General features: G+C 50.5%; 1 pseudogene; it reads left to right on the top strand.

Annotated features, from left to right (window-relative positions):
* Nucleotides 1–1,049: 1,049 nt before the first annotated feature.
* LOC110546425 (peptidyl-prolyl cis-trans isomerase A-like) lies at nucleotides 1,050–1,739 on the top strand (annotated as a pseudogene).
* The last annotated feature ends 12,323 nt before the right edge of the window (nucleotides 1,740–14,062 follow it).

The following is a 14,062-nucleotide window of genomic DNA, read 5'->3' as shown; positions in this document are numbered from 1 at the left end:
CTCCAACAAGGTTAGGGACAATGTGGCCTGTTTACCTGTCAGGCGGTCCGCTTTCTTTCTATCTCAGAAGAGAAGAACTCCTGCGGAGCTGCTAATCCCAGAGTCAACAGTCGACCTGGCTGAGTGGCTTCCCTGGAGGTGGGTGTCTAACTCAGCCCCAACTGTGCAAACAGACCCTGCAGCCTGAGCTGCCTCGGGGGCGGGGCCTGAAGCGGCTAGTCCTGCTTGCTGGTTTGCCAGCCCCCCTTGCTTCCTTTGTGATTTTCCCATTGAAATGGGAGGAAGCTCAAAGACAGCTTAGAAAAGGTCAAAGCCAATCTGCAGGGCCAAGGGTCGGGGAGGAGAGCTGGAAAGCTGGCTGGTTGTTTGTCATGACTGCTCCAAGTACTAGAAGGGTGGCAGAGACTAGCAGAAGCACCCATTTGAGTCTCAGTTTCCTCATTTGTACAGAAGGAATGTCTGGGGTCAAGGATGTACCTCAGTGGTTAGAGGGTTTTCTTATCATGCATCAGGCCCTAGGTTTGATTGCCAGCACCACATAAACCAAGCGTGGTGTACACTCTTCTGACCCCAGCACTTGGAAGGTGAAGTCAGGAAGATCAGAGGTTCGAAGTCACCCTCAGCTATGTAGTGAGTTTGAAGTCAACCTGGGCTACATTAGTTTCTATTCAACAACAAGAGGAACTATATGCCTCTCTGTTAGTGGTGGAAATAGTGTGGAGTGCCCTGGGAAAGTAACAGTGACTGACCATCAGAGGGAGAGAGACTAGCACTTAGACACTCACTCCCTGGGAGGCAGGCAGACAGGGAGGAGAGCCATGGGTAGGTAACAAAGGTAGTGAATTTCCAAGATGGCCAGCTTCTTCCTCAATCTCCTGACTTGAGGCAAAAGCTGGTAGCTCTTATCTCCCACCAGCAGGCCCCTGGTGTCCAAGGACATGTCACAGACCAAACAGCTCCTGACCAATCAACCATCCTGTATTCAAACCCTAAATGAGGGGAAGGAACTCTTTCAGAGATTTAAGCCCCAAGGCCTCGAGAAGAGAAGGATGGGCTTTTTCTGCTGTGTGTCACCTGAGTCCTCACCCCAGCTGATCCTGGCTGTGCTGCTTGAGGTTTCTCTGCTGCTGCCCATTGCCCTCCAGATATCTTCCCTGCCTTTTTATTCTTTACCCAGCAGAGAAAAGGCACCTGATCAAGATGGGGCTTTGCAGAACGGCTGTCCCGTTTCCGCTTGCTGCAGCCATGGTCAAAGCCGCCATGCTCTTTACCATGGCCAGCCCTTGGGCTGTCTCCTTCGAGCTGTTTGCAGACAAAGTTCCAAAGACAGCAGGTAAATTTTGTGCTGTGAGCACTGGAGAGAAAGCATTTGGATAAAAGGGTTTCTCCCTTTCACAGACTTATTCCAGGATTCATGTGCCAGGGTGGCGACTTCACACACCATAATGGCACTGGCGGCAGGTCCATCTACAGGGAGAAATTTGAGGATGAGAAGTTCATCCTCAAGCATACAGGTCCTGGCATCTTGTCCATGGCAAATGCTGGACCAAACACAAACGGTTCCCAGGTCTTAAATCTGCACTGCCAAGGCTGAGCGGCTGGCTGGTGAGCATGTGGCCTTTGGGAAGGTGAAAGAGGGCATGAACATCGTGGAAGCCACGGAGCGTTTTGGGTCCAAGAATGGCAGGACCAGCAAGAAGATCACACTTTCTGACTGTGGACAACTCTATCGCTTTTGACTTACATGCATCTTACCCACCAGACCACTCCCTCTGTAGCTCAGGAGAGCGCCCCCATCCCATTCGCTCAGGGTGCCCTGTGATCTCTGCTTAAACTCTATCCCCTCCATTGAGACCTACTTTAGCTCTTAGCACAACTATAGCCCCTCTGTTAACACCTGCTGTTGCCTTTAGCATACCAGAAGCCATTTTGCCTCCAAGTTTTCATTTTGATCATAAGGTGAAATTAAGTTCAAGTTCTCAGGCCCTATGAGCCTGAGACCAGGGTACAATTCAATAGTTCCATACTTGCTGCTTAGACTAAAACAATAGGTGATAAATGCATGTTCTGCTTTAGTTAAAGATAAATGTATGTCCTCTTATATTCCTTTCTCCCAGAACGGTGGGGAACTGGAAAGTCCCTGGGCCTATATCCTTGCCAATCAGCTTAAAATGCTTTGTCTAGCAACTAGATACAATACACTTAGAACAAAATTGATTATGCTTAGCTAGTTAAAATGATGTAATGCTGCCCCCCCTCCTCACTCCCTACACCGGGTTACCCGGTTGCTACCTGGTTAAGGTTTTTCATATAGAAAGCCTGCCTGAGAAACAGACCAGTGTCACAGTCTGGCTCCTGAGCTCAGATTGGGACCCTGACTGGTCAGTTTTTGTTCACAGTGTTCAGTAAACTTCTATCAATCCAAGTCTGGTATTCGAATGGTCAGTTTGCGGCTATTCCTGAGTCCATAACAGAATCAATTGCCACACAGAAATAGAGGGTCCTAAATAGAGCAGGAGGGGCTAGGTCGAAGGGATGGACTCAGTGGCTGAGACAAGGGGATAGACTCAGATGAGAGTGGATGGCTCCTGTCAGGGACACAGTGACACCAAGCACGCTGGGAGCCCACCTCGCAGGGCAGAGCTGCTACCTGTGGGAAAGGAGCAGGCCCTCCGCTTCCTAGCCTCAGGGTCTCAGAAGCACACTGCATAGCTGTCCTTCAGCTTCCCAGCCTGAGCATGAGCAGGTCAGACAAAAGGGCTTGTGAGTGTGAAAAGAGGTTGAGACAGAGCACAATAGTTCCTACATAGAAAGCACATTCTTGGGACCATTGAGATGACTCAGTAGGTTCCTCCTGATGACCTGAGTTTGATCTCCTAGGACCCTCATGGTGAAAGGAGAGAACTGAGCCCCTCAAATTGTCCCCTGACTTCCACATGTATCCCCCATATGTGTGTGTGGCATCTGTTTTTCTCTCTCTCTGTCTCTGTCTCTCTCACACACACATAATGCAATTAGGGAAAAAAAAAAGAAACATATTGATTTAGCATTAAATCCTTCTCCCTGGGGCTAAAACATGTGTTTGACTGAGACAAGGTCTCACTGTGTAGTCCTGGCTGGCCTGCAGCTTGCTGTATAGAGGCTGGCCTTGGACTCACAGAGATCCTCCTGGCTCTGCCTCCCAAGTTCTGGTATTAAAGGCTGTGTCAGCACACCTGGCAAAGATAGGGTTTTAAATGTTTATGGTTAAGTAGAACATACTTTTAAAATCTATTTCATTTATGTCTCTTAAGCCTCTACCTCCTTACTCCACCCCAATCCCTTCCAATACTCCAACACTGGGCAGGTAGTGGGGAGAGGGAATGCGGTTCTCTTCAGCTAAGTCCTGCTGTTTAGGGACAGAGTTCCTTGGGACAAGTCCAATCTTAGGTTCTCCATTGTCTTTTCGTCAAACGGTATTATCAACAGCATCCAGGGCAGCAGGGGTGAGCAGCAGCCTCCTTCTTCCCTGGAGAGCTCCGACACTCGCTGGGCTCTGGCATTTATTCCCTCTTCAGAGTCCTCAGAATTCAACTATCTGCAGCTGGCAGAGAGCTCCCCTCCAAGCCGGCATGAGGCAAATAGTTTGCTGCTGTGGATAGTCTGAATCAGCCCCATATCCCACACCTTGTAATAAAACAAAAACATGTTTACATAACATAACTGGGTTTTTAAAGACATCAAAACTTTCCACTACGTCATTATCACTATTATTTTAAGTCTTGAGAAAGGGTGTCACGTAGCCCAGGCAGGCTTCCAACACACTATGAAGCTGACAGTTTTAGGATTATAGCTGTGTGTCACCACATCCTGTTTTAAGAAGTGCTGGGGCTTGAACCCAGGGCTCCATGTGTGCTAGGCAGGCTCAGTGCCAGCTGATTTATAGCCCCGGCCTCCAAACTTTTCTTGAGTAGTACACATTCTGGAGGTGGATGAATGGCTGCTGATGAAAACGATCAGCAGTAGGTGACGCCATCGGAGACTAGGCACTCTTCATCTTCCTGGTCTGTCCTGAGCACATGTGCCTGCTTGGCGCCTTCGGGTGGCAACACAGCCTTCTCTACGCCACGGGAGATTACAGGATCTCTAGGAACTCTTGCTGTGTCTCATTGGCCAGAGCGAGCAACACAGCTTCTGTGGATCCAGGGCTGTTGGGAGGGCAAGCCTTCCGCTGTACTTCCCCAGGGTGTGCTGGGGGCCAGGGGAAGGTGGTTGGGTGGATGAGGACAGGGAGTCACCAGTCACCAGCTTCCAGAGGAGCTGACGATTCACTTCCCCGGCCACAGATGGGAAGCCAGTGCCAGGGGCGGAGGGTGCTTACTCAACAGGCAGTTTGATTGATTGACTTTGACGTTCTGGGATGGCAACCAGAGATGCAGAGATAAAGCTGGTTCCTTGCCTTCCAGAAAATGAAGGAGACCAGTAGAACAGCTGAGACTGTCTGAGTGTATGCTGAGGGACTGGTACATACTCCGCTCTTGGACTTGTTGAGGTTTCTTTTTTGGAAACAAGGTCTCATCTGCAGCAGAGGCTGGCTTTGAGCTTGCTATGTAGTCAAGGACAACCTTGAACTTCAAATCCTCCTGCCTCCACCTTCCCAGTGCTAAGATCACAGGGGTTTCTACCAAACTTGGTTTATACAGTGCTGGGATCAGCCGTGAGTGGTAGGCAAGCACTCTACCCACTAAGCTGTGTCCCCGGCTCCACGTACACTTTCCCTTATCTCAGGCCCACTCAGCTCCCAACTGACAGGCACTGTTCTAGAGGCTATGGAGGAGGAAATTGAAGGTCAGGGAAGCCCTTGTCACATAGGTTTTCATCCCTTACATAGGCCCACACCCTTTGTACAAGCCCACTTTCCTTGCATAGGCCTTCCTCACACAGGCCCTCCTCACCCAGGCCCACCTCCCTCACCCAGGCCCACCTCCCTCACCCAGGCCCACCTCCCTCACCCAGGCCCACCTCCCTCATATAGGCCTACCTCACATAGGCACAACTCCTTCACGCAGGCTCTCCTGAACACAGGCCCATCTCATACAAGCCTTCTACCTCCCTCAAGTAGGTTCTCCTTACACAAAACATCTTCACATGGGCTCATCGCCCTCCAGTAAGCCTCCACCTTCTAAATGTGTTATGAACTTCCCAAACAACATCATCATCTAGAGGGCGGGTGCAGCAAGTTCAAATACAGGAGCCTTTGGGGGACATTTTACATTGAACCCCTAACAGAGAGGTAATTGATTACAGTGTGATTTGTGGGCCTCAAATACTCTTCTGTAGTATTTGTGGGGCTTCTCCCTGTAGTGCCCACGAATGCTGCCAGAACCTTCTCTGTCCCACAGTCCCAGAGACATTTATCGAATGTCACCAGTAGCTACTTTTAAGGCAACATCTTTTCCTTTGTTTGTGACAGAGAACAGTCAAGAAAAAAAAAATGTGCAGACTGTTCCCCCAGCTGTGGGAGGGGTTTGTAAGAAGGAAAAGGAATGACTGTCTCATCAAGCCCAGAGGCGACACTTGGGTCTCCTTCATAAACATGCTCTGGGAGACGGCCTGGTTTCCCAAAGGCCCACTGGCCCAGGGACCTAGAGTCAAAGCATGGCCAGACCCCAACATTCTGTGGGTTTGCCAGCATGTGGGTGCATGTGTGTGGCCAGGTAAATGTACACATGGAGGCCAGAGGGGGAGGCTAGTATCTTCCTTAATCATTCCCGACCCTGTTTTTAGGATTTTGTTTTCAATTACAAGTTTGTTAAATGTCTTCTGAGAGGCTCCATTCAGCAGCTGATGGAAATGATGCAGAGACCCACAGCCAAACAATAGGCAGAGCTTGGGGAGTTTTGTGAAAGTGTGGGAGGAGGGACTGAGGGAACCAGAAGGGTCAAGGACACTAAAAGAAGACAATGTCTGAACCACCAATCAGAGAGCATGCATGGCTGGACCTAGGCCCCCTACGTGTACACGTCTGCATGTAGCAGACGTGCAGCGTGGTCATCACGTGGTCCCCTAACAATGGGAGCAGGGGCTGTCTCTGGCTCTGTTGCCTCCTTTTGGATCTCTTTCCCCTACCTGGGCTGCCTTGTCTAGCCTCAGTGAGAGAGGATGAGCTTGGCCTAGTTACAACTTGATGTACTAGAGTGGGTTGGTGACCATTGGGGGGGGGAGCTTCCCTTCTATAAGGAGAAAGAAAGGAGGGAATCGGGGAAGTGGGGAGTAAGGGTGGGACTTGGAGGAGAGGAGGGAGGAGGCTGGGATCAGGCTGTTAAATAAACAAATTAGAGGAAAAAATAAATTACATGTTTGTGTGTTTGTTTTACACACATGTGTAAGCGTGTGTGGCTGCATGCATGGTATGCTTGTGAAGTTCAGAGGACAGCTTTGGGACCTGGTTCTTTCCTTCCACCATGTGGGTCCCAGGGATTGAACTCAAGTCATCAGTCTTTGTGGTAAGTGCCTTTACCTGCTGAGCCATCTTATTGGCCCTCAGCCTTAGCTTCAGGAACAGGATCTCTGTTTGGCCTGGGTGGAACTCACTCACTAATTTGGCTGGGCTGGCTGGCCAATGAGCTTCACCCACTTCCCCAGTGCTGGGGTCACAGGCATGCTCCACCCACCTCGCTGGGTTATGTGGATTCTGGGGCTCAAACTCAAGTCCCCATGCTTACTTGACAAGCACGTTACTGACTGAGCCATCTTCCTAGTCCACATACCCCAGCATGCTGAGCCTTGGACTTGGCCATGGCTACCGGATGTCAGGACCATCTTTTCCAGACATCTCACAAACTAAGAAGATCCCAGGCCTTTTTCGTGGCCCCAGGAATCAAGGGGGTTTTGAGAATGATTTCTAGTTGGTTTTCTTGGCCAGGCTTCAGTTCAGTTGGAATTTAAAGACCATTTGAGTGTGATGTTCAGCTCCACATTCATGAGGGGAAAAGTTTGCAGAGGTAATCAGGTGTAAAATCTTGTTCCAATTTTTAAACTAGTGGTTGAATAAGTTTCTTAGGGAGATACCAGAAAAAAACAGACTCCTCCGCTGTGTGTTCTGGGGCTCCAGGCGCATGCCTTAATCATTGTGGCAAGCTCACCCAGGGATACTATATTTAGTGCCTTCGAGGTTCTCGGGACATGCAGGCTCCCTGAGATGCTGTGGCTTTTATCCATCCAGCCTTGCACAATGCCTGGCACACTCATGGGAAACAAATGAGGGAATAGACAGATAGAAGAATGATGGCTGCCTGTCTGGGTGAGCGGATGGGCGAATGACAGAGCAGGTGTCTGGGATGCAGAGCCTGGTGAGGTCCATCATCTGTAGTTCCCATCTAGCTCCTCGTGACAGCCTGTACATACGGGTGGATGAAGGAAAATGTAGGCATACACGTATGCACGCAGGCATGTAAACAGCTCTCCCCTCGCCCAGGGCTCACTGGCAGTTTGTGGGTAGTTTGCACAATCCTGCAGGCTCCTTTGATTCTCATTTTTGGGCCATGGAGTCATTTGTGCCTTGGGCCTCTCCCTCTTCATGCTGGATCATCTCTTGGCCACACCAAAGGAACTGTGTCTTGTCTGCAGGAGGAACTTCAGACCCAATCCTGGTCCCCTTAGGAAGCCCACCCTGGTTACAGGGCCGCCCGAAGTGTGGGAGCCAAAAGTAGCATTGTTCTACTGATGAGATTAATATCTAAAGAACAAGAACAGGATGGCCAGCTGGAAGTGTGGCAAAGCTTGGCACAGAATGGGGACCCCAAAATGGCAGTTGCTTCCAGAACCCTCCACAAGATTGTAAATTCTAGCCCAGCTAGCTGTCTGGCCCTGTGCACTTGAATCTGGGGGTCCTCTGTTCCCTCACCCGTATGGCACTACAGGGATGATGTAGGGAGCTCCCTCGGGCAGGAGCTGGGGAGATGGTGGCTCAGTCTGGAAAGTGTTGGCTGTGCAAGCATGAGGACCAGGTTCAATCCCCAGAACCCACACTTAAACAAACAGAAAAACAACAGAGTGAAAACAACCGAAAAACGTCTGGGTGGCGGTACATGAATGCGATCCCAGTACTGGGAGGGCAGACACAGGCAGGTGCCTGCGGCTTGCTGAACGGGGGAGCTGCAGGACAGTAAAAGGCTTTGTTCTGTTTCCTCTGCCCTATCTTTCCACGTGTCCCCCACTCACACTTCCTCCGTGCATAGGCGTGAAGGGCCTATGCTGTGCTAGAACTGCCACTATGCGGAGTTCATGTCCCCACTCACTGTCCCTGAGATGACTGTCTGTCCACCCACCTTCTGGACTTTCTATTCTCACGCACATCTTGCTTTTGCCAAGTTTGTCCATTCAGATTCTCCTCCTCCTTCTCCCCCTGAAGACTGCCCAGGCACCTGGTGCGTATACTTGCTTTCTCCAGTGCTGGCCCTCAAGTCCTCAGCTGAAGCCACGTTAATGGTGACAGCACAGAAGAGGGAAACAGAAAGGCAATTCTTAAAAGGTCCTCAGGATCCTGTGTGAAAGAAGAGGGCTTGTCTGCTGTACACCGATTCCTGGAGTTGGGTCTCAGTGCCGCGTAAACCGAGCATGATAGTGCAGGCTTTAAATTCCAGATCTTGAGAGGCAGAAGCAGAAGGATCAAGAGGTCACAGCTATCTCCAGCTTTAAAGCAAGTTTGAGGCCAGCCTGGGATGCATGAGGTGTTGTCTCAAATTTGCTGATGGGATGAATTAAGGAATTTGAAAGAGGAGGATTACCACGGGCTACCTGGTAGGTTCAAGGGGATTAATGAGCCGAGGGTGGCAGGTCACATGGGGAAGTGGGTATTTTTTTGTGGTTTTGAAGATGGGGGAAGGGAGAGATCACTATCTGAGGCATGGGAGTGTCCTGGAGCTATCAGGATCGTTTCGGCATTGGTTGGCCTTTCAGAACAGAAGGAGAATGTGTGTGTGTGTACATATGCACTTGTGTCTATTCATGTATAAGTGTGTGTATGCACGTGAGTGTGCATGTACATAGGCTAGAGGTTAACCCTTTCTTTTCTTCCTGAAACTCACCAAGTGGGGTGTGCTAGCTGTTGCCTGGCCCCAGGGATCCCCATCTCCCCAGCACTGGGATAACAAGCCAATGCCCTGGCCTCCATTTTTAAAAGATGTGAGGTCTGGCTGTCAAATTTAGGTTTCCATGCTTGCACAGTGAGCACTGCCCCCACCACGTGCTACATGCTGTTTTCTGTCATGATGCTGGGCGGCAGCAGGGACCGACTGCAAGCGAGGAGGACTAAACTTCCCAGGGCCTCTCAGGTTAGGGGGAAGTTTGTGGCTAACTGTGGTCAACAAGACAGAAATGCAGTTCACTAGCTTTCCAGCAGTGGTGTTCCTCCTTCCCTACCGCAGTCACGAAGGGGGGTCGAGCTGGGAGGGCTGGATGGTGGAGCTTCCTTCGGTTGGGGTCCTTTTCTTATTTTTATCTTTATCTTTATTTTTATTAATTACAGTTAATTTGCTTTGTATCCCCCCTGTAGCTCCCTTCCTCCTCCCCTCCCAATCCCATCCTCCTTCCCCCTTCTCCAAGTCCACTGATAGGGAAGGTCCTCCTCTCTGTCCTTCTGACCCTAGCCTATCAGGTTTCATCAGGACTGGCTGCATTGTCTTCTCTGTGGCCTGGTAAGGCTGCTCCCCCCTCAGGGGGAGGTGATCAAAGAGCAGGCCAATCAGTTCATGTCAGAGACAGGCCCTGTTCCCATTAATGTGGAATAACAAGAAGCCCAGAATTGCTAAAACAATCCTCTATAATAAAAGATCTTCTGGCTGGGGTCCTTAAGTGGCTGTGTGGGGCTGATGGTGAGGGTCTCGGCACCTATGATGCGTCATTAATGCAGGGTATTAGTGGATGCATTCCTGATCATGGAACTCCTGAGGAGGCTCTGACTGCCCTGAGGAGAGGACCGTTAAGCCTGGGAAGACACAGAGGCAGCCCAGACAGGAGGCCTGTAGCCTGGGAGCAGCATAGGCCTTGAGGCTATTCTCTAAGGCTGTGGGCTGGGGCTCTGGCCTCACATCAGGGCCTCTCTCTCTTCTGTGCCCTCCTCCCCTCCTGTGCAAGGCTCCATGAACACCTAGTGAGTGTGCAAGGATCCTAGGTACTTACTCATGGCTGTGTGGTAGGGAGCTGTCTGCAACACAGGTCTACATCTGTGAATTGTGAGGGGTTTTTGTTTGTTTGTTTTATAAGAGCTCTCTGGCTATAGGTCTAGTCCCTACAGGAGATGGGGCAAACTGAAGAGCTGTATGTAGGTGGGCATCTGGTGTGGACAGCACAAAGGGCAGTCATACCTGATGGGTTGGTGTGGGGCGTGTCACGATTTCAAAATTCTCAACCAAGGGCCAGCAAGACGGTCAGTGGTAAAGGTGCTTGCTGCCAAGCCTGAAGACTTGAGATCAATCTCTGGGACCTACACAGTGGGAGGTGAGAACAAGGTTCTGCACGTTGTCCTAAGACCCTCACACATGCCATTCCCCCATAGTAAACACACACACACACACACACACACACACACACACACACACACACACACACACGAACATGCACATGCACACACACGCACCCTTAATCCTCAGCCAAGAGGATGAACTAAAGTGTTTGCTTCACAAGCATAAGGACCCGAGTTCAATTCCCGGAAGCCATGTAGAGAATGCTGGTCAAAGGTGATTCTTGCTTATTTTAATTGCAGCATTGGCGAGATGGAAACAGGCGGTTCCCCAAGGGTGAGGGCCCACCTAGTCAGCAAACTTGGAGAGTCTGTCTCCAAATGTAAAGGAGAGTGGGCATGAGGACGTCACCCAAGATAGCCGGCTGACCTCACGCATGCGTATACTCTATCACACAAATCCTCGACCAAGAAAAATAACACAGACAGTGAGGCTTGCCCGAAAGCATCCCTCTTGAGCGACTCCATCTGTGCCCTCTCCAGAGGTCACTAATGGCTTTGGAGACCGGCTCATTCCCCAGGGCCAAGCCTGAGTGCGGCGTCACCTGGATGTCTCACTGGTTTATTGCTAACTGAGCTATGTCTAACTCCATCTATCATGAGCACCACAGGGCAGAGGCTGAACGGTGGATGACGGATGGCTTGGCTACAGGTACAGAGGCTCGGGACAGAGGATGTAGCTGCGGGCTGGGCTTTCAGAGTCCTGTGCTAACTTCTGAAGTTAACCTTGTCCCACTGTGAGGTTTTGATGGACTACTGGGCCCCAACTTGGCAGTGTGAGTTCTCAGGTCTGATGGAGGAACTGTCTCAGTAAGAGTCTGGTACAGCTCTCTCTCTGAGTCTAGAGAAAAGACTAGGCTCAGCAGTGATGAGTACCTGCTGCTCTTCCCAAGACCCAAGTTCCATTCCTAGAACCCCATCAGGTGGCCCACACCACCTGTAGGTCCAGCTCCGGGGATCCTCTTTGGGCCTCTGTGGGCACCTCTACCCCATATTCATAAACACATACATATAGGTAATATACTAATGGTCTTTGAGGCTGGTCTCTGAGGCTGTGGTCTGGAGACCATCGGCCTCACATCCGGGCTTCTCCCGAACATGTGCCCTCATCCTCTGCTGGTATGGATGGCTGCGTATGTGTGTACATATAGATATGACCTAGACATTTCAGACAAATGAAAAAATCTTTACAAGATTATATTTTATTTTATGTGTGTGTGTGTGTGTGTGTGTGTGTTGTATGTTGTGTGTTTGTGGAGGTCAAGGCTCAACATCCAGTGTCTTCCTCAATCTCTCTCCATCTTATTTTTGAGACAGTTTTTTTTTTTTTTTTTTTTTTTACTGAACCTGAAACGCATGAGCCCAGTTAGACTGAGTTAGACTGGCTGATGCAGCGGTCCCCAGGGGTCTATCTCCACCTCAGCAGCACTGAGGTCACAGGTGTACCTGAGGTTGTTCTGTTTTCTTTTTTACATAGATTCTCGGGTGGGACTCAGCTCATCCCACTTGCTCAGCTGCCTTCCCAGCCTCTCAAGCTGGTAGATGGGAAACTTTGTCTGTCCTGGCCAACACATGCAGCTATATAGATCCAGCCACGTTCCAGCTAAAGCGAGGACACCAGACTGGCCAGACAAGAGTCACAGGAAGGAATTCAGCGATGGGGAGAGGTGGGTAGCCTGCCCCTCAGCCTTACCCACGGGACCCAGCGCCCAGTTCATTGTACTTTCCCCTCAGAAGCCAGGGCAGGGTTGGCGGAGTCCCTTGATACCTTGTGAGGGACACCTAGGAACACTCTCCTTGCTCCCCCATAGCGTAGGTTGTATGATTAGAAATCCAGGAAGTTCAACAGCCTAGGAGCACTTGGCCACAGCAGTAGCTGGTGCCAGGGTAAACAGGGCCTGGCACAGGGCTGCAGATCTCTGTCCCAGGGCAAACACTGCCCTTTGCCAAATAGGGAATTGTTTTCGCCAAAGCAGAAGAGCAGTTCCGCCAAGCCCATTGACCACTCACCCCACCCCAGCTTCTGACATCACTTTTTATTAACCCTGCACCCGGGGGCCAGGGAGGGGGTAGGCTCTCCTGACCACAAATAAAAGACATAAAAGTTACTGAGGGAGGAAAAAAAAAAAAAAAAAAAAAAAAAACAAGAAGAAAAATGAGTACCAAAGCCATAAAGCTTTTAACAATACAAAGCTGCTAACCACCAATACATCAGGCACCGCCCCAGCTTCCGAACCCACCCTCTCTGTTTCAGAGAGCCCTACCAGCTTGGCAGGCCGGAAGGAGTGAACCAGCCTACTCTCCAGAGAACCAGGATCCCCTGGGTATCAGCAGTATCTCCGCTCTGCACCCAAGGCAGAGCCCCAGCTCTGTGAGCCTCAGTTTCCCCATGTGTGAAGTGGAGGTGTGGGACAATCATTTAAAGAACAGCCTGGGTTTCAAGACAAGAACCTTGAACTGGTGAGATGGCTCATGGAGTAAAAGCTGCCAAACCTGGGGATCTGAGTTTAACCCCCAGACCATACGGTAGAAGAAGAGAATTGTCTCCCTGAAAATCTATTCTCTACCTACTTACCTACCTACATACCTACACACACACACACACACACACACACACACAAATGCATGCACACACTTACTTGATGGGGAGAAGATCAATAAACAGCTGCCTGAGTTTTGAGGGGAACTGGGTAAGGGACACACTGTGACCCTCCCTCCACATTTTTGGGGGGGCTTTTCCCTTTCCAGAGTCTCCAGATTCTTGGGGACACCTCAAGATGTCTGTCCTAGGATGTCAGAATGAGTCTTCCCCACCCCCTTGGCATGAAAACCACTGAAAGTTGTGTGGAAGAGTGAGGAGGGAGCTCCCCCTCTCAGGGGCCAGGAAACCCCTAGTCAGATCCGCAGCTTGGTGCAATGGGTCTAGGAACAGTGCTGTGCTTGGTCTAGGAAGCACCTGCAGTGTGGCAGGTGCAAGTCCTCAGGTACCTATGTCACTCTGGGAAATGAGCGACATAGAAAGGCTGTTTCAACGCATGGCTGGCCTTCAACAGCTTTGAGTCCCAACTTCCCCATCTATTGATGGCCGCCCGCACTGTACCTTTCCACCCCAATTGCACAACACCCTTGCCCACTGCTGCTGTTTTTCCTCTTTTCGGCTGCTAGGCCAGTGCCCGAGGTCACATAGACAGTAATGGCAAAGCAAGGTCACCTGTGGTCACCTGAACTCACAGGAAGTGCCTCCCACTGCGTGGGTTGTGCTAGCTGCAGCCCTCTAGCGGACCTGGTTCCCTGGGTGCAGTATGTAGGGGTGAGTTCTAGGCCTCACTTAGGTCCCCTTGTCAGAACCTGTCTCAGATCCATTTCTGCTGGGGCAAAACGCTCTGACAAAAAGCAGCTTGTTGTGTGTGTGTGTGTTGGGAGTGGGGCTGGAGGGCTGGAGAGATGGCTCAGAGGTTAAGAGCTTCCTGATCTTGCAAAGGGCCTGAGTTCTCTTCTCCCTTCTCACATGGCAGCTCCCAGTTGCCTGTGACACCAGTATTAAGGAAACTAGTGACTTCT

This window comes from Meriones unguiculatus, chromosome 18, assembly GCF_030254825.1.
Source record: "Meriones unguiculatus strain TT.TT164.6M chromosome 18, Bangor_MerUng_6.1, whole genome shotgun sequence".
NCBI classification, from domain to species: domain Eukaryota; kingdom Metazoa; phylum Chordata; class Mammalia; order Rodentia; family Muridae; genus Meriones; species Meriones unguiculatus.
Note: the sequence above shows the minus strand (reverse complement) of the source record. Positions and strands in the feature narration are given on the sequence as shown.